This window comes from Dysidea avara, chromosome 5 (genome assembly GCF_963678975.1).
Source record: "Dysidea avara chromosome 5, odDysAvar1.4, whole genome shotgun sequence".
In the NCBI taxonomy this organism is placed as follows: Eukaryota; Metazoa; Porifera; class Demospongiae; order Dictyoceratida; family Dysideidae; genus Dysidea; species Dysidea avara.
Window position 1 is genome coordinate 12,540,464 of NC_089276.1, and position 20,382 is coordinate 12,560,845.

At 36.8% G+C, this 20,382-nt stretch overlaps 1 protein-coding gene and 1 pseudogene across 1 annotated transcript in view; one reads left to right on the plus strand and one right to left on the minus strand.

Annotated features, from left to right (window-relative positions):
* LOC136257055 (broad substrate specificity ATP-binding cassette transporter ABCG2-like) overlaps positions 1-20,382 on the minus strand; it is a 136,152-nt gene that overhangs the window by 62,310 nt on the left and 53,460 nt on the right. The window lies entirely within an intron of this gene.
* LOC136257030 (broad substrate specificity ATP-binding cassette transporter ABCG2-like) lies at positions 192-18,853 on the plus strand (annotated as a pseudogene).

The following is a 20,382-nucleotide window of genomic DNA, read 5'->3' on the forward strand; positions in this document are numbered from 1 at the left end:
ACTGTGTCTCTTGTTGCACCATTTTTAGTGAATGAATCCCTACTTGACATACACTAGTATACTGGACAGAAGTGAGACACTATTTAGAAGTTTTCCATGTGTACAGACCTGGTAATACATTGATTTACATCAAGTTAAGGGTCTACGTAGATACCTTTAATAACTTATCAAGTGTGCATGGTGTCTTCTGTTCAGGTTGATCCGTCATGTCAACTGAAGCAGAAATTGCTTCTGTAATAGTGATGGGGTCTAATGGAGATGGTGCTAAGAAAGCTGAGATGACCAATGTAGGGACAGGTTTATCATCAGACTCATCTGCCAACACTACCTCTGGTAGTGGTGAGAACAATGTGTCATTTGTCAACATCAATTACACCATACAACCTAAACCATTCTTGGCTCGTTTTAAGGAGATCCCTGCAAAGAAAATTCTTGTTAATGTTAGGTGAGTTAGGAATAATCCGTAATCTGTGTTTGTATAGGGTGTGTGGGGGGGGGGTTGGTGCGTGCGTGTGTGTGTGTTGTGTATAGTAGTATGGTGTCAGCAGTGTAGCCAAACCCGGGCAAGCCAGGGCATTGCCCCGGAATCAGACCATTTTGCCCCACCATCAACCACCCAGAGCCCTGAGCAATTAAAGACATGGACCGGATTAAAGTTAACTACTCTATTATTGTACAAGAATGCCGGTAGATAGCATAACTTACTAGTTATTTTCGTTTTCTTTCCGACTATTCGATGGACAGAGATGGAATTATCCAAGGGATTTTACCTTTGTACTCAATTGTGTACAAATAATGGGAGGCAATAAATAGAAACGAGATCATGTGATTACAAAAAAAAACTGCACACCATTGTGACAAGGAGTGAAGGACAAGGATTATTATTAACTCTTCCAGTATAGTGGGATGGACAGTTGACAATTGGATTAACTTGTGTAACTATTGGTACAGTCAAAACTCGAATCGGGGAATAGAGGCGAGATATTTGAGGCATTAGCACCCGCCTAGCCACGTAGATACTACTAAGTGATAGTTCAAACGGTATAGAATGCTTATTCAGTCAGCAATTGTTTTCTTTTTTTATTTCTAGGCTGTGGCACTTGCAGAGCACAGTCATCACGTGATACAGCACCATAAGCGCCTCGTGCTTTAATTAAGGTTTCTTCCAAGTCTGGTATTAAGACGGAGATGTGTATGTGGAGTAAGGCCAATAGCTAGTGTTCATCTAGAGTAAGGTTAAAGTAAGGTAAGGTGGAGCAATTTCGTAGATGATTTGCTTTCACGTTGATAACTTGTGATCAACACAATCAATTGCTACCAAACTTGGTTACAAATACCATGTGTTTATGCACTCTATACATACCAAATTGTAAGTGATTCGGTATATCTGTTAGGGAGATACACCACAAATTAAGCTTGGTTTTGGAAATTGGTGGCTGCTAATTATTAAAACTAAGCAGGTAGAAGTATTACAATGGCACTAATGATTAAAAGAATCAACTTGGAGTGAGCTTTGGTATGAAATAAAATTTTTGCAGAAAAATCGTGCTACACTGCCTCAACCAAACTGTGTTTTCAAAAATACCAGCAAAGCCAGAATCTACCGCTGTAGTGCAAATTAACCCCCATAGCCTAACATATCTTAACCATAGATGTTGACTGATTTGATAAAACCATTGGAAAGTTACAGCCCAGCAAAGTTGAAATTATGAAATTGCCCCACACTACCGTACATTAGTCATGCATACAGTAGTGTAGGTAAAGTATACATAGTCATGCATACACATTTTTTAAATGCTGTATTGATGTCCATACGAAGATGGGCATGTGTATGTGTGTTGCATGGTTAAAGGGCTTGCCTGCCCAGTGCCCTGGCATGGCAAAAAGTCTGGCTACACCACTGTATGGTGTTTACACCACTGTATGGTGTTTACACCACTGTATGGTGTTTACACTACTTCTTTTTTTCTAGCTTTGTATTGTTACTCTTTATTGGTGTTTATTGGTTTTAGTGGATCAATGAATCCTGGTTTAAATGCCATAATGGGACCAAGTGGAAGTGGAAAGACCTCGTAAGTTTTATGCACACATACAGTTGTGTGTGTGTAGCAGATTGTACACGCACGTGTACACGCATACATACATGCACATACTGTACACAGTGCACACTCAGTGTTTACAAATCAATGAGGCTGGTCATTTTATCAACAGATTATTAGATGTTCTGGCTGATCGCAAGGCTAAGAAGGGACTATCAGGACATGTTCTTATTAATGGTAGGAGACAACCACGTAACTTCAAGTGTGCCTCAGCCTATGTAGTCCAGGTTAGTAGTCCATAACGTAGGATCAATTGATCAGTTCTAATACTTTATAGAGATTAGAAAATGTGTTTAGTAAGCTGGTTTGTCCTTTACTGGATGTACGTATCTTGTGAATGTGCCTGTGTAGCAAATGGTACTGGATTGGTACATAATTCACATACGGTAAAATCTATTGGCTGGTAAAATGTAGTATTGGTATATCATAATTAAGTACGTGTATGTGCATTCTTTATTTGAGACAGAAGGTTAGAGCATTAGCTATTCTGCATGTTAATTAATGATGAGCTCCCACATTTGTGCCTGTTGCTGTAAGCAAGGAAATTTAGATGTAAGAAAAATTTGACAAATTCACACTTCATCAGATTTGATGAATTAAATGTTGACGAAAATCAAAAAATTGTAGATAATACTTGCACTTTTAAAGGTGCTTAAGAGCATTTGATGAATTTAAATTTGACGAATTAAACAGATTCGTCAAATTCATCAAATATTTCTTACTTCAAAATTTTCTTGTGTACGGACGGTATCCTATAACAAGAAAACTTACTCTATCAACTTTATTGGCACCACGGTGTTTACTAAAGAAGCACATACTGTATGCTGCACCAACTGTCCATCCCTTGTATAGTTAATGTGGTCTAATCTTTCCATTTCTGGGTACTATCCATGAAACGTACGTACTGTATGGTCTTGCCTAAAAAAGAATAAGTAGCACATATTATCTAGGTGCTCTCAGGAGAATGACACTACTTATGTTTTGTGTGCCAAGGTGTTGCTCTGTGTGTATGTGCATACATCATGTGTATTTGTGTGTTGCGTGTGTTGTGTTGTTATAGCTGCGAACTGTATATCCTCAAAACATGTTGTGTATTCTTGGTGTTGCCTCCTTGTAGGATGATTTGTTGATGGGTACATTGTCTGTGAGGGAGAACTTAGCCTTCTCTGCTGCTCTACGACTACCCATGTCAACAACAAGGAAGGAAAGAGCTGACAAAGTGGAGAGTGTTATCTCTGAATTAGGTCTCAGTCATGTTGCTAAGACTAAGGTAAGTGTGTGTGTGTGTGTGTTGCATAGTGTAGTATGCGTGTATCTCTGTGTATCTCTCTGTGGGTGTGCCCGTGTATGTGTAGATTTTATGCTGTGTAATATCCTTGCTGCTTCTTGACCTGTCAAGTCCATACCAATAACCATGAGGTCATAGTACTATAGAGTCGGGTTGTTAAGCACATATATCTATTAAGCACATACACATTTCTTGTAATTAACCATGGACATGGCCAAAATGCGACGATAAAGCTACATACAGCAAGAAATGGCAAGGCAAGCTGAAAGTACTGAAAAATTAATGTCTTCTCAAGCGCATATGTCTCCCTTGAGGTCTCCCTTCATTATGTAAACAGCAAATTAGCCATCTGGATAGTGATGATCTTGTTTATCACGAAAGATTTCACCTAGGAACGGAGTAAAATATCCTTACAGACTGGCATGGTGACCGGCGCAAACTATTAACTACTCTAGAGATACACCATAGATAATATGGTTACACTTTCCATAATTATTTATTAGGCATATGCGCCTGATAGATAGTATGATATTAACAAAAAGTTTTCTCTGAAAATTATAAACACATGCGCTTAACAACCTGACTTTACGGTATGTAATATTAACACTTGCCAAAATGATGCACTAATCAATTAACAATCAGCTGTTTGTTCCCTTATGTAACAATTCCTCAAATCACATAACATAACCAGATGCAGCACATGAGCTGGTTGATCCCTACTAGTTCGCTACTTTATTCTGTACCTATAGATAATTTAGAGCCTACATACCTGCCTTGGTATATCAAACAGTACGTTAGTACTGCTTAAGTAGGGATTGCCCTGCACCGCCAATATTGCCACCGCTAAAGAAATATTATGCAACAAAAATCACATTTGCCTAATAATATTAGTCCATCTAACATGAAATACAGCATTGAAAACAAGAAAACACTTACCAGTGACCGGATAAAGATTTTTTTTAAATTGGCAAAACTCAAAATTTAGTTTGCCTCACTGGCTGCCTCACTGCCTGACCATGTTCGCAAGCTTAGAGGCCAAACGAAGCACCATTGTACGCCACAATAACAAACTGACTGGTGGGATGTGCCTTTTGGGGTTCTGACGAGTGTGTTCCTTCTGTGCCTTATCTTTCCTTTTATCTTCAATCAGGTTGGTTGTCTTCTTCTTCAAGCATCAAAACCATATATCGAGGCGTTAATTGTCCGTATCAACACTTTTCCCTGAGTAGCATATTTTCCCTGAGTAGCATATTTAGGCGCCACAAAATTATTTCAGAAAATGCTTACACTGCTGAAAGAGTGGGGCGCTTATAATTTCTAGTCGACGTAGTCTAGTGTTGCACATGATACTTTACAGCTACTGATACAGAGCAGCTAGGTTGTCACTTTGACTTTGGACTGCCATTGAAGAAGAGATTTGTTGCTTATAATAGACGGACTGATACTCAACAGCATGGTCCTCTGAACACATTTGCCGCCAGACGAGATCGATTGGATAGTCTACTGAACACTCGAGTGGATAGTTTCTCTGAATAGAAGATTTTATTACTTCATCCAATTACTCGAGACAACTGAAAGGACCTGTTCGTTCAAACAAGTTCGTGATTGGGATCCTGTTTGCAATAGGTTCGTGACCACGCCCACCAATTAAAGATCTATGTGGACTAATAATGATAGAGTACGGAAATCACACCTCTTAACAATCTAGCTGTTTACTTATCAGTAAACAAGATGACCTCACCCCTTATTGGTCTAGCTAGCTGCACATTCCTTGGCTGACTCAAGACATACTCTAATACAACAGTCATGTATGATATTCTAATAGAACAGTCACAAGTTACATTGTAGCTAGCTGTGCCGCTACAACAAAGATCTAAACAAACTAGTAATTTTTTTTTAATTGTTAATTTTAAAATGAAATAGGGATCTATGCAATAAAAAGTAGTAAAACAAGAGATGAATGATGGTATTACAGCATACGTCAGTGGGAAAGTCCCTACTTTGGCACATTAGCTATAACAATTATTTTGCTCAATGCCAAAGTAGGGACTTTCCCACTGAGCTATGCTGTAATACCATCATTCATCTCTTGTTTCACTACTTTTTATTGCATAGATCCCTATTTCATTTTTAAATTAAGCAATTTTTTAAAAATTACTAGTGTACATTTGTGCCTATTACTTAATCACTCCCACAGGTTGGAACAGAGCTGATTAGAGGAATATCTGGAGGTCAGAAGAAACGTACCAGTATTGGAATGGAGTTGATCATTTCTCCTGGTATCGTATTCCTGGATGAGCCCACTACTGGATTAGATGCTACAACAGCAGTATCTGTTGTCAGATTGTTGAAGGAGTGAGTGTATGTTGTGTGGTATGTGTGCGTGTACATGCACATGTCTGTTTGTGTGTGTGTGTGTGGGTGTATGTGTGTGTAGTAGTTAACTTGTCTGCTTGAGAGGGTGCCTAGACCAATTCCGTGGAGCTCTTGTTGTCCATGGGGTATCTGGATCACATGACATACACAACTCAAGTAATATTGTCATGATTATAAAACACCAGCTTCTCTGATGAGTCTTTAAAAGTTGCTTACCACTTCAGCTTGTAGATCCAGCATTTGAAATAGTGTATGAGATTAATACTATTTATTGTGTGGTGATAGTAGTTGGTGTATATATAATTTGTGATTTTGTTATTTATCACTCTACAGATTGAGTACATCAGGCAGGGTGATCATAATGTCAATACATCAACCACGTTACTCCATTTACAAGTTATTTGATTCACTGACACTGATGTCTCGTGGTCAACTAGTCTATCATGGACCTTCTAACAATGCCTTGAACTATTTCTCTGAAATAGGTTAGATATAGATAATGATAAAATGTATTTGATTGTACTGTATGCAGTATATGTTATGCTGAAGGCTTATACTGTAGTACTGACCCGTCTTTGGTGCCACCTTTAAAGAGTGCCAATCTTAATTATTTTGCTACAAATTTACATATGGTTATTCACCTGTCTAATATAGCCACCAGGCTAAGAAACTCTGATTTCAAGGTGTGCATGTCCTTGTAATGTATATCCAGCCTTGTTCCTGTAAGCTTCATATCTTTAAGTTAAGTTGGCTTTGTCATTGGATTACCAAACTGATTACTTATTAAAGAGACCAGATAATTTACTATATATATACACAATACTTGTATATATTAGTGGCCGGTGCTCTATATTTCACATAATGCAAAATACTATATACTGATAATGAAGAGTTAGTATTTACTGTGTTTTGGCGACATGTACGTACAGGAACTTGACCAGTGCTTCAAGGAGTACTTTACACTTATTGATAATACACACACGCACACACACACAAATACCTAAGATGTCTACTGTTGACCAAACACTGATGGTTTATGAAAGGAAATTATGTGTGTGACCTTAAGTAACAATCTTTGATAAACTGGTTGTGGTTGATGAATATTATTGTTACCAAATCCGTTTATAACACATACCACTATACTTAGTAAATCTGTAGTTGTATACTGTAATTCCTACAGGTTACCAGTGTGAACAACACAATAATCCTGCTGATTTCTTCCTTGATGTGATCATAGAGAATGAAGCGACTGATGGTCCTGAAGGTACTACATTGCATGTATAATAATATGTGTTTGAACACCTAATGCATAATACTTTCCTCTTCTGTATGTGATTAACTAACAATTCAAATAATTACAAGTTTAATGCAGAGGATATCCTAGATCCCTGGCTATGTCAAAATGTGCAAACCTTTGTCCCTCACTGTCCACTTTATAAAAACTACACTTATTGTTTTAGCTATTTACCCTTTGATTATTTCATCCCATCACAAAATTGGTTCATTCCTTAACAAACTACATGCTAAGTATAGATATGTAGCTATACTGTAATAGTTGTGAAGAGTTTCTACACACCACCTGATCTAGTCTGAAGTTAACAGTTTCTAGTGCTATGTTTGAATTTCCTTGCTTCATAGATCTTTTCTTCCTGACTGGCCTGAGTGTGCCACTTCCCTTGACACTTCTTGGATCTGTCCCTATTTTACATGAACCAAACCATGATACACCTATATTACACATCACTAAAAGCAAGCCCCAAAGTGAGTCACATGCATGCTTTGGGGTTACATTTACGTACGATTGCAAATTTTATATATCCAAAACTGCCAAATTGTGAAAAGATTTTGCTCATCAAACAACAGGGGCTACAGGCTAGTTTGTATAAGATGTGATATCAGAGTGTGGCAACCAAGAAATTGATGCAGGGATGTCATCACCGTGCATACTTTTTGTCAGTTTTTTTGACTGTTTTGGAGAATGAGGTAGAAATTTGCAGGTGTACCCTTATTTCATTACTTTTCTTTCTATGATTCCTAAACTTCTTGTACTTGTTTGTTTATACTTTTTGTAACATACGTAATTATTATGAGCGGTGTTCTCACACACACAGCATCAAAAGGAATAGACATATAAGATTAGTTTTGCATCTGATTGCACACCACAACTAAGCACCACAGGTACTATAATCACACCAAGTTTTGTAAAATCCCACAGTTGACCCTAATTTCCTTATTGATTTGACATGGAATGACCCAGGTGCCTTTTGGCATACTGCAGTACATACAATACACGTTATGAACTTACCTTTGTCCTCCTTTGTGCCCAATTTTATTTGCTGACATTGCAAGACATCAATTCACGGTAGCACATAATGGCTATCTGTGCTGACTATCATGTCTTTGTAATGTGTTTCTTGACCTGGATTCATTGTAGAGACACTTTTTGTACTGTTCTGTATTGTAATCCTGTATAATGGACTGTAACTGAAAACAAAGTATAATGGCTACTTCACTGTTCAGTAATAGATACGTACCACCTATACACAATTTTAGCCTCATACACTGCATAGTTTCTGATTTATGATCACAAATATTTTGGGGCATGGCTACATGTATGCCTATACAAACAGCAATCCCAATAAGTGAGTGTGGCTCATGAACGAAGCTGAGGACTAGACTATGATGTGTTAAATATGCTTCCACATCATCAAACTACCTGTAATTTCACACGTGATCCGTGATCCAATCCAAGTCAGACCTAGATAGTCTGTAAAGCAGGTCAGACCCAGATGACCCAGTTGACCTAACACAGTTTCAATGCTGAAGCAAGGTCTCTTTCTTAGGAGGCTTAGCCCATCCTGTTTGTCAACTGAGATGATTCATGCCCCCTTCCACCAATTATTCTCGCAGATTCCTAATTATATTATGCTTCTCTGTAATTCTGGAATTATGCTTAGAAAATTTGAGACCTATAATTCTGCTGGCATATTAGGTGCATGTCTAGAGAAAGTGCAAACCTCCATAACCTCTATTACACAGTACTACTGACCTCCAATACACAGTACTACTGATCCCTAATACACAGTACTACTGATCCCTAACACACAGTACTACTGATCCCTAATGTACAGTACTACTGATCCCTAAACACAGTACTACTGATCCCTAATGTACAGTACTACTGATCCCTAACACACAGTACTACTGATCCCTAACACACAGCAGCGGCGGAGGAAGTAGTTGATATGAGGGGGGGCTGGGCTATAGTTTGGTAAGGTGAGACCAAAAAAAAAAAAAAAAGGTCACAACCAACTGACAAGAGCTTTCCACCTCACCAGCTACCATTTCTAGCTGATAAACTACATAAAAATCCTTACATAGCTCGCTACACACTGACTACTTTATTAGAGTGACTGCTCTATTAGAGTATCTCGATCTTTATCACGGTTTTCAGCCCCACTCCAAGAAAGATAATTTCGTTGTGATATCATTCTGAGGGGGGGCTTTAGCCCCCTTTCCGCCGCCTATGACACACAGTACTACTGATCCCTAACACACAGTACTACTGATCCCTAACATACAGTACTACTGATCCCTAACACACAGTACTACTGATCCCTAACACACAGTACTACTGATCCCTAACACAGTACTACTGATCCCTAGCACACAGTACTACTGATCCCTAACACACAGTACTACTGATCACACACACAGTACTACTGATCTCTAATACACAGTACTACTGACCCCTAATACACAGTACTACTGATCCCTAACATACAGTACTACTGATCCCTAACACACAGTACTACTGATCCCTAGCACACAGTACTACTGATCCCTAACACACAGTACTACTGATCCCACACACAGTACTACTGATCTCTAATACACAGTACTACTGATCCCTAACACACAGTACTACTGATCCCACACACAGTACTACTGATCTCTAATACACAGTACTACTGACCCCTAATACACAGTACTACTGACCCCTAATGTACAGTACTATATACTGTATTGCATGACAGACATATAGTCCTGATTTAGCTTTATTAACTAGCCTGGATTTTAGAATTAGCACATCTACTTATTTAATTATTAATTAAGAAATAGGTAATTAAACCCTTCAAGGACCATGTTATTTTTCAAGTATGGTGGATAATTTACACACTACAGTAATATCTAAACAGTTTTCTTCTACATAAAATTTACTTGTGATATGAAGCCATGAATGGGCAATGTCATTTTCACTAAATTTCCAATTCATTTGTTGTTTATCAGGAATGCATGTTGTAGTCGCATAATCTTTTAAATGCCAATAAAATCACAATCGCATGCTGAGTCTAATGGTGTTCGGTGTAATGTTGTGGGACGAAGCATGCTGGAGATATGGCTGAAAGTACTGGGTATAGAGTAATGGTGGATGATAATGGTAGCTGTGTGGCCTAGCAGTAAAAATGTTCTTCAAACAAAGTGATGCTCATTCAGGAAATTCATAATGTGTGACGTAGTATTAGTAAAATAATTTTTTGTGTTAATTGTGCTGTGTTGGTGTCCAGTGTATTGGACATTGGCTGTGACAACCCTCAGGACACTTGTGTGATACACACATAATACCAGAAATCAGTAACCAGCAGCTATACACATCAACAGAAATTATTGCTGAAGTTTACAAAATTACACTAACCAAAAGGCCTGTTATACCTATAAACTTGTTGTTGGGCAAAATGGTATAAATGGATCTCTCATTGTTGATATAAGGTGACATTTTTGTACATGCAGATATACTACATAATATGTTGCAAATTGTACACTTGTTTAGCTGTCAAAAAATGTATGTATGACTGTCTTGTACGGATTTAGAGTCTTCAGGTGGTTCTGCTCATCTTAACAAATTATTTGAGGAGAGTAAAGAGTTTCAGAGCATCAAACAGCACCTCGATGTTCAACTGAAGTCAGCCCTTAATGAACCGCAGGCAGAAACCCCAGAATTTGCTACCAACTTTCCTTGGCAGGTTAGTAAACACAGTCTACCAAGCTTGTTTTTCCATTGTTGGTGTCCGCAAAGTATACCGAGTTGCAAAAATGTGAGTACCTTATAATATTAAGGTATATTTGCCTGATGATCCCAATCATCCTTCTGTGCCCAAGGCTTGATCAAAGTATTAAAGCTTTAATTATATCCTTATTTTGGTGTGCTTTACTTTGCTTGATTTACTAGAGACTTTGTTCCAACACCCATATCACTCACTATACGTACATTATATTACTACCATAATTCACTTTTTTTGTTGTAAAACAAATGTTGTACGTATGTGAATTTGTTATTCAAAAATTTCTTTCTCAAAAAGTTTGACACAAAAATATTCTTCAGTATTATAATGTTTCATTTATGTGTAATGTATTTTTACAGTGTGGAATTTTAGCAGTCAAGACTTTCTGTAATCTTATCCGCAATAGACTGACTTCTGGTGTACAGGTAAATGTGTTATCAATTGCTAGTACACAATACCTGTTATGAGTGAAATCTTACTTGATGGGTGGTTGCATTTGTAAATTATTGCATACTGTAGTGTAGGTTTTCACTTGGAGAATTTGTTGAGTTGTTATCCTAGTGTTTGAGAACCTATTGTACATGCGTACTCCAAAGTTGTAATGTGTAAAGTTTGCCTCTAGACTAACTCAACAAAAATATTTTGTATGAAATCCAATAGAACTCTCTCTCACTAGGTTGGTATGTTGATTGGCCTATCCATAGTTCTAGGACTCATATTTCTACAAGCTGATGATGATTTTGTTGGTGTACAAGACAGGTGTGTCAAATGTGTATGTCTAGCAAGAGCAATGAGATAACTGTTTCATCTATTTGATGTATATATTATATATCTTCCAGGATTGGTGCCATGTTCTTTATAACAATCAACATGGCTTTCATCAATATTCCTGCTGTAGATGTGTTTCTGAAAGAAAGGCCACTCTTTGTGTAAGTTTGTGTGTCATTGTGTTTTGTATAATAATCCTACGGATGAAGAATAGTCAAGCCCTTGTTCATATAGTATGTCAAGGCTTTATGAAGTTAGGTTTACATTAATAGAGCAGTCAATAAATATATTGTAGTAACTGTTTGCAGATATGTATGTACATACTGCACTGAGTCCTTTATTCTTAAAAGAAAAAAAATCAATGTTGTTGCTTACAAATACAAAAAAAGGTAGAATTTAAAAAATTGTTAATTTAAAAATGAAGTAGGGATCTATGCAATAAAAAGTAGTGAAACAAGAGATGAATGATGGTATTACAGCATAGCTCGGTGGAAAAGTCCATACTTTGGCACATTTTGCTTAATGCCAAAGTAGGGACTTTTCCACCGAGGTATGCTGTAATACCATCATTCATCTCTTGTTTCACTACTTTTTATTGCATAGATCCCTACTTCATTTTTAAATTAACAATTTTTTAAATACTAGGTTGTTTAGTTTTTTATTGCAGCAAAGCTAGTTACAGCGTAACTTGTGACTGTTCTATTAGAATATCATACATGACTGTTGTATCAGAGTGACTGTTCTATTAGAGTATCTCGAGCCAACAAATGGGTGTGCAGCTAGGCTAGACCAATAAGGGGTGAGGTCATCTTGTTTCAGTACTGTTAAGTAAATAACTAGATACAGTACTGCCATACTGTTTGATACCAAAACAGCCAAGCCATGAAAAAAGAATATAGCTTTTAAAGAAAAGCCAAGGTTCAAATAAAACTCTTAAGATGGCAGCCAAGCGATGGTTTTGATTCCATAAACAATGACAACATTGCAGTATCAATGTCACTGTATGATTGACTACTGTAACCATTTGTTTTTGGCCACTTCCTTTCTTCATCCTGGTTTTGAAAGTTAACACCACTGGTCCCTTTTGTATTAGCACTATTAAAGACTGTGTGTTTTCATTCTTTTAGTCATCAAAATGTCAGTGGGTACTACCGAGTTTCATCTTACTTCCTTGCAAAGATGGTTTGTGATCTTTTACCAATAAGACTCTTCCCAGTACTCTTTTACGCTACCATAACATACTAGATGATTGGTAAGTGTGTATACATTATTCATGTACATGTACTGTATAGCTGGTGGGGAAAATTTTTGAAAGGTAAAATGTTTTGAAAATAGTTTTCAGGTAGTTGTAGAATTGGATATATCAATCATTATTATTTTAGAACTGATACTGACAGTGTAATTGAAGTGAAAATGGCTAATAGCAAGAGTTCATAATATATATACTGAGGAGAGTGTCCTACTCTCATATACTCCTATAGAAGGGCGTATCGTGAAGTATTGACGTAACGACAAGATGTTGTGGTTTGTGACGTATGGGCAGCCATAAAAGTGTAAGAATGGTTAGCACCATTTCACACTTGCGACGCTCAGGATAGCTGTATTCGCGAATGGCCTAGCAAGAAATGCCTACGAAGCAGTCTTAACCCACGAAGGAACGATTGTAGTTTGGTAAGAAAAACTTAGAACTGGAGTTAATTTGGTTGCTAGCAATGTTGTTAGGCACACATTCAATCAATATCATGTTCAACTAATGGCATCATTAATTATACAACGAAAAATGGGCGAACTCAGAAGTGCTGCATCATAACTTCACGATATGCCCTTCTACAGGGGTATATGAGAGTAGGACACTCTCCTCAGTACATATACATATTATGAACTCTTGCTAATAGACTGCATTATGGAGGTGGATACTTTGCTGGTATTAAGCCCAGGAATCCTTTGACAACAGGCTCCATTGCCTTCCTGACTTAACAATCGTTTCTCACTAAAACTGTTGATTATAATGTTAGCTAGTTAATATGTAGGTATATAATCACTGCTATGAAATAAATTACCTTCAGTTGATGCAAAGGCGCAGTATGGTAACAAATATACCAGGGGTGTATGCAGGAATTTTGAAAAAGGAGTTTAAGTGACTGTTCTATTAGAGTAGTTAATAATATTGCCTGACTGCTTTATTAAAGTATATCGATCTTTTCCACTAAACTTGCTATTCTAATACTGAACTGATATTACTATTAACATTGCTTGACAAAGATAAAAGATTTGTGAAGTGTCCTGTTTCATGATGACTCCAAAATTCTGGAAACCATTTTCTCCATGTTCCAAACACTGTGTGTAATCCAAATGGGTTTCCTGAAACCCCTGGGTATGCCCCTGCATATAAGAAAATATTTTCCAAAGTATAGTCAAGCACTCTTTTTAGAACATTTACCACTTTTCACCATAATTAATATGGTACATATTGGTGACCTCCTAGTATAGTGAATCTGTAAATGTTTGACACTAGACTATAAACATACTACGATACATTGTGATTGTTAGGGTTTGAGCCGGAAGCTGAGAAGTTCTTTTTCTACATGCTTTCAATTGCTCTGATGGCATCTGGTGCATCAGCTCTTGCCTTTGCTATCAGTGCACGTGCTCCAGTGACCACCATAGCCATTGTAGGAACTGCTGTTTCATTCATTGTACAAGTGGTACGTGTGTGTGTGTGTGTGTGTGTGTGTGTGTATGTGTGTGTGTGTGTGTGTGTGTGTGTGTGTGTGTGTGTGTGTGTGTGTGTTTGTACACCTCGTTGTCAAGTGTGTGTACGTTTTTAAACTGACAGGATATGCAAAACTGAAATTGTGAGAATTTTCTGACTTATGTTCATCTAAACAGCCAAGGTGATTCCCGGATAAAATTTTGGGATAGAACTTTCAGAGTTATAGTGCTACAAATTCTAAATGATTTGTATAGTGTTGATAAAGAAAATTAAACTGATGGTCATAATTATATAAGCATTGCAAAAACAACATCCATACAGAACAGCTTTCAGTACAGAACAGGAATTTAAAATTATTTTATATAATAAATACTTCATCTATTGGGGTTTGCAAATCCAGTCACAAATATAGATCCTTCATGACCAGGACTACGTAGACATTAAATATATGTGTTATATTTCTGTATAGATGTTTGCAGGATTTTTAAAAAATCTGGAAACAATTGATGATTGGCTCACCTGGCTGCAGTATCTCAGCATATTTCGCTACACACTAAATGTGAGTGTTGGAAGCTTGACGTTTAATTGTTTTTTACTAAAGCATTTGTTATAATTGTTTAATAAAAGCATTGTAATTAACCTGAACCGAATGAAGTTGACATCAAAACAAATATAAGAGGCTCACCCTACATTTGCAGCTATATAATGTTTATTTCCTATTTCAGTCAAATGCTGTAGATTATGTAGAATATTTACTTGTTATTTCTGTGATCCCTATACAGTGGATCCTCACTAATCCGAACAGCTCTGTTCACAAGTTGACAAAGGTCTGTTCAGGTTAGTGAATTTGTTTGGATTAGTGAACCCATTGATTATATACAGAACCTATTTCAATTACTCTAATAGAACATACACTTGTTTGCAAAATACTCTAATAGAACAGTCATTTGTACTGTTCAGATTGGCGAGTGTTCGGATTATTGGAGTTGGGATTAGTGAGTATCCACTGTACTCAAATTTTAAACTTTCTTGACCTGTTTGTCTTACAACATAGCTTATGACTGGTGGACATGCACAAAGCTCATTGAAGTCTTAATGTATGCCCCAACTATCAAATACTGAAAAGGGACATTGCCGTTTTGCTTTGTTTTCAGCAATGTTTGGTTTCTTCCCATTACAATATGAGAATTGTCTCTGCAATCAATCCCTTTACTACGGGGATTACAGATTTCCTTTATAAACATAATAGTCTACACAGAAAGTTATTGATACACTATACCCAAGAATCAACACCTATGTGGTAGTGGAGAAAGAAATGGGGCACAAAGGAGGACAAAGGTATGTAAGTCCATGATTCATGCATATGTTTGTTTTTTGGTTGGCAAAAATGGATATCTCTCTGGCCTAACCAACATTGAGCAGCGAAGAAATCCTTATACATTAACTGTAGTTGAATTATGGTTGTGAGTCTAGTATAAATAAATTATAGTATAATAAACTGGCAATTAATCCCTTAACTGCCAAATTTGTAGAAGGCTAGAAGCTCCTGCTATAAACCATATAATATTATAAGGAAAAATTAGGAATTTTAAGGGATCATAGAAAAAAGCAGGGAAACAAGGGCCCCTATACACCTGCAGATATACTAGTGAACATTTAATCCCTACTTCAGTCTATACTCATTACTGGATTAGGAATTAAATGTTCACTAGTGTGTAAGCAGTCTCCCTACTTTTTTTTTCTATGATCCCTAAAATTCCTAATTTTTCATTATACTTGTTTGTTTACCTTTTTTGTAACATTATTATGACTGGTGAACCCATGCATACTGCATCAAAAGAAAGAATTGTGCCAGAGTTAATGTTTTCGTATGAATGCGTACCACAACTATCAATTACTGACTCCAAAGTAAAGTGGTCATTATGCTTCGCTCTCAGCTATGTTCAGTCCATTACACAGCACTACAAACAAAGAACAGTAGCCTTTGCAATTGATCCAGTCATGAAAATAAGGACAATTCACGTGCCCCAACTATCAATTACTGACTTGAAAGTGAATTGGCCATTACGCTTCACTTTCACCTATTTTCAGCCCATTACACAGCATTACAAATGAAGAACAGTATTAGAAGTGCCTCTGCAATCAATCCAGTTGCCACAGAAAATACAGACAATTCCTTTTTACAAATGGGAAGCCATGCATCACGCTACCTCAAATCAATACCTTGGCCTTTCAGCAAAAAGATTTGGGACACAATTAAAGAAGGACAAACGTAAGTCCATGATGCATGCATTTTACATACTATGGTATGTTTATTATTGGTTCCACCACATGGCCGTTGTGAGAGTGAGTGATCTGCTATCTAGAGTGGACAAGAATGGATGTTAATACAACTAGCTACATAAATAAACAGTTTTTATCAGTGACTCGTGTTGTACACTCAGTCTTGCTGTATTCCTCTAATTATTGTTCTTTTTAATTTGGCCGCCTACACTGAATATTGAAAGAGGCATCTAATTACTAGCCAATTAGAGGTAAAATTAATTAGAAATGCAGCAAGACCAAATGTAGAACATGAGTCAGTGATAAAGTTATTTCTACTGATAACCTGATATTGGTGAATTTTCATAATAAGAAATGAATGGTAGAGTTTAGACTACTGGGAATCTCACTTTCATAGCAAGAGTTAATTAATAACTGTTAAGTACATTTCTAACTGGACATTGCACTGTCTTAGTTAGTAACCATTATTAGCATTTGTGCTATCCAGAATTGATCATTTTACATTATTTCTGGTTTGTGCAGGCTATAACAGTTAATGAACTAGATGGTAACGATTACCCTCCTGGATGTAGTAATATGACAATGAACATGATGAGTAACTCAAGGTAATAGTGGAGATTAGAATATCTTACACAATTTTGCAAAGTATGTACAAATGATTCTGTCACAGGATTCCGGCATCAGCCATGTTAATTAATTAATTACTTAATTAATGACCCATGGATGGCCGAATACCTGGCAACCACTGGCCAATCACCACATCACGTCATATTAACCTTGCTCTATACAGAACTACTTATTAAACATAGATCTACATAAATACTCACTATAAAATAAGGAACTCAACTATGTTTACTGAAAAATAACTGTCCTAACCAACTGTTTACAAGAGATGTCTTACACTCCACGGAACTCTTTTATATAGTGCAATCTATTTCATGGCTGGTATATTTTGTGATTTATCCTATTTTTGTGTTGTACATGTATGTACATGTTAACTGGTGTCCACCCTGGGATGTAACAATTGAGGGTTGTCTCCACCTGTCTCCATCAATGAACATATATAACTGTTACAGTGTCTTCTTTGTGATACAAGAACTATCAAATTCACCTATTCTAGCAAGAAACACGTTACACAATTACATAATTATGAATCAAGCACTAATCCGGGATGGGTGGGTTATCCCAGAAACAGGGCATGTCAGTTTTAACACTAGCGTATTTTGCTACAGAACGCACAAAACAGTTTGTAAATTTAATCCCCTGTGTGATTTATAATACTATACCACAAAAGGTGGCTACGGCCGTTACTCGGTCAAGTGTACAAGGAATTGTAATGATTAAAACAAGAGTATACTACAAATTACAGTGTTGCATGCAGAGAGAATTCCTATTACTCAGATAGAATCATTTGTAGAGGCTCTGTACTGTGTTATAGACAATATGTTTTGTTATACTATTGTGCAATTAAATGGTTAATGTAAATTGGGTTATTAAAATATCACTACAGATCCTGTACTGCTATAGAATATATGGTACGTATACCTTCACAATACATGTATCATTATCAAGTGAATATTTCAGAGATTAAAGCCATCATCATGACTGTAGTATAGTGTGGCTAATTGTGATACAACACCCATATGAGTCCATTACAGCTGTTTAGTAAACAAATCCAACAGTACTTATATCTAGTACTTCTAAGAATTATCTTGGGGCCAGTGGCGTACCTATGGGTGCGGTATGGTAGTGCCTGGACCCTACAAAAGACTCTTAACATGATACTCTAATGTATATAGTCAAATATAATTATATGTTAATTTTCCTTCTTGTGATGGTAAATCTATGTATGAGGGATCTTGGTACCTTGTGCCCGCCTACCAAATCAAATGGTCTAGATGTGTCATTGCTTGAAACAAAACTTCCCTTTTGTTAATTTCCTTAAGTGGATGGTGTACTGTTAACATTTTCCCCACAGCATGTCTGAGTGTCTGGTTGGCAGTGAATATTTGGACAGACTTGGATATTTGGATTTTGATATCTGGTACAACATACTAGCACTGGTCTGCTTCAATGTTGGTTTTCTTTTGCTGGCATATGTGAATCTTCGACTACTGAAGAAAGACAAATAATTACAATTACAATACCACTATTTTCTTTACATAATTACGTTGTATTTATATTTTTTTATTGTGCACTAATGTGTGACTTGGAATGTTATCTATGTACAGTGGCATTTAACAACTCTCACTTAACTGTAAACACAACTCCAATTGTACATTTTTGTACAGAGATGTGTACATTGGTAGTACCTATAGCTATAGGTGTATAGAGTTGACAGGATTTGTCATAATACTTAATTGGTATAAGGTTGTTATCTTCCCAAACATATAAAAACATAATGTTTTTGTACATAGCTAGCTACAGCATCAAGTAAAATTAATAATGCTAATCAAACCAATTTCTACATGGTGTAATATATTTTGTGGACTGGACTTGCTGACTGAGCTTTTGCACAATAATCCGGGGATTGCAACACTGGAGACACCACTATCGAGCTACAACTGCTGATGTTGATCTTCCTTACAAGTCATGAAACTAGAGTGTGCACTAATTAATTAGAATACACTTATGATACACATGTACTAACAGTGATAAAGAGTGATAGAAGCTATTGTTGTATATATAGCGTAGATGTCTTCCTTTGTTGTTTCAGTACTTAGTACTAGTGTTAGTGGCACTATCTACATCTACTAAAAACTAGAACCAATAGCTACCAACTAATGAGTGCTAAAACTACTACACAACAAATGCTATAAAACTAAATTATTTCTTTCATTTGAATTCAACTAGACTAGGACAGTATGTCCTTAAACAAGATGCCTACATGTATCAGAAAATTAGCTATCCCCATGTGGTGGTAGCAGCTAGTAGATTATCCTCTACAAAATCTGTTGTAACAGGATTTAGCTAGCCTTCATAGGTCCCTAGTGGGGTAGTGAAATTACCGCCACAGGCCAGACTGATGTTATCTTATTAAAAGCATTTGATAAAGTATTTCATTGATTTCTTCTACAGTATTATGGCATTACCTATCTTCCCTCTTGTCTAACCACACGCAATGTGTGGGTAGGTGCATGCATGTGGTGGCCAATCCTCTGAACCAGTTGATGTGGCTAGTGGTTTTCCAGTTCCATAGGGCAGCATTTTGGGGCCGCTATTATTCCTGCTCCTTACAAGTATGCAAAAATTAGAATAGGGACCATAGCACATTGATAAAAAGTACTGAAACAAGCTGGAGTAGTGCACAATATTAAATCACAGTAAAACAATAAGAAGTGTTACATCCCTACTGTGCATTTCAATTACTGATAGTAGGGATATAACACTTGCTGTTTTACTGTGATTTAATATTGTGCACTACTCCAGCTTGTTTCAGTACTTTTTATCGATGTGCTATGGCCCCTAATCTAGTTGAAAATTCCAAATTTTTTGTGTACTTGTTTGTTAACTTTTTTTTGTAAAATTATGACTGGTGAACCCACACATACCGCATCAAAAGAAAGAATGGTGCTGTACGCCCCAGCTATATTACACTTGCAGTATATTATGTAAAGTGGGTGGGGCAAGAAGATGAACTCTGTTGGTATTGTGATGATTCCTGCAAGTTGGTACTCCAGATTCCATTGCAGTTTCTGTGATTCTCAACCTTAGTTCCATTTTGATACGTATCAATTATCTCTTACTGGTTTGATGGTCATAGAATTCAAAAAGAAAGCATACAGCTACCTG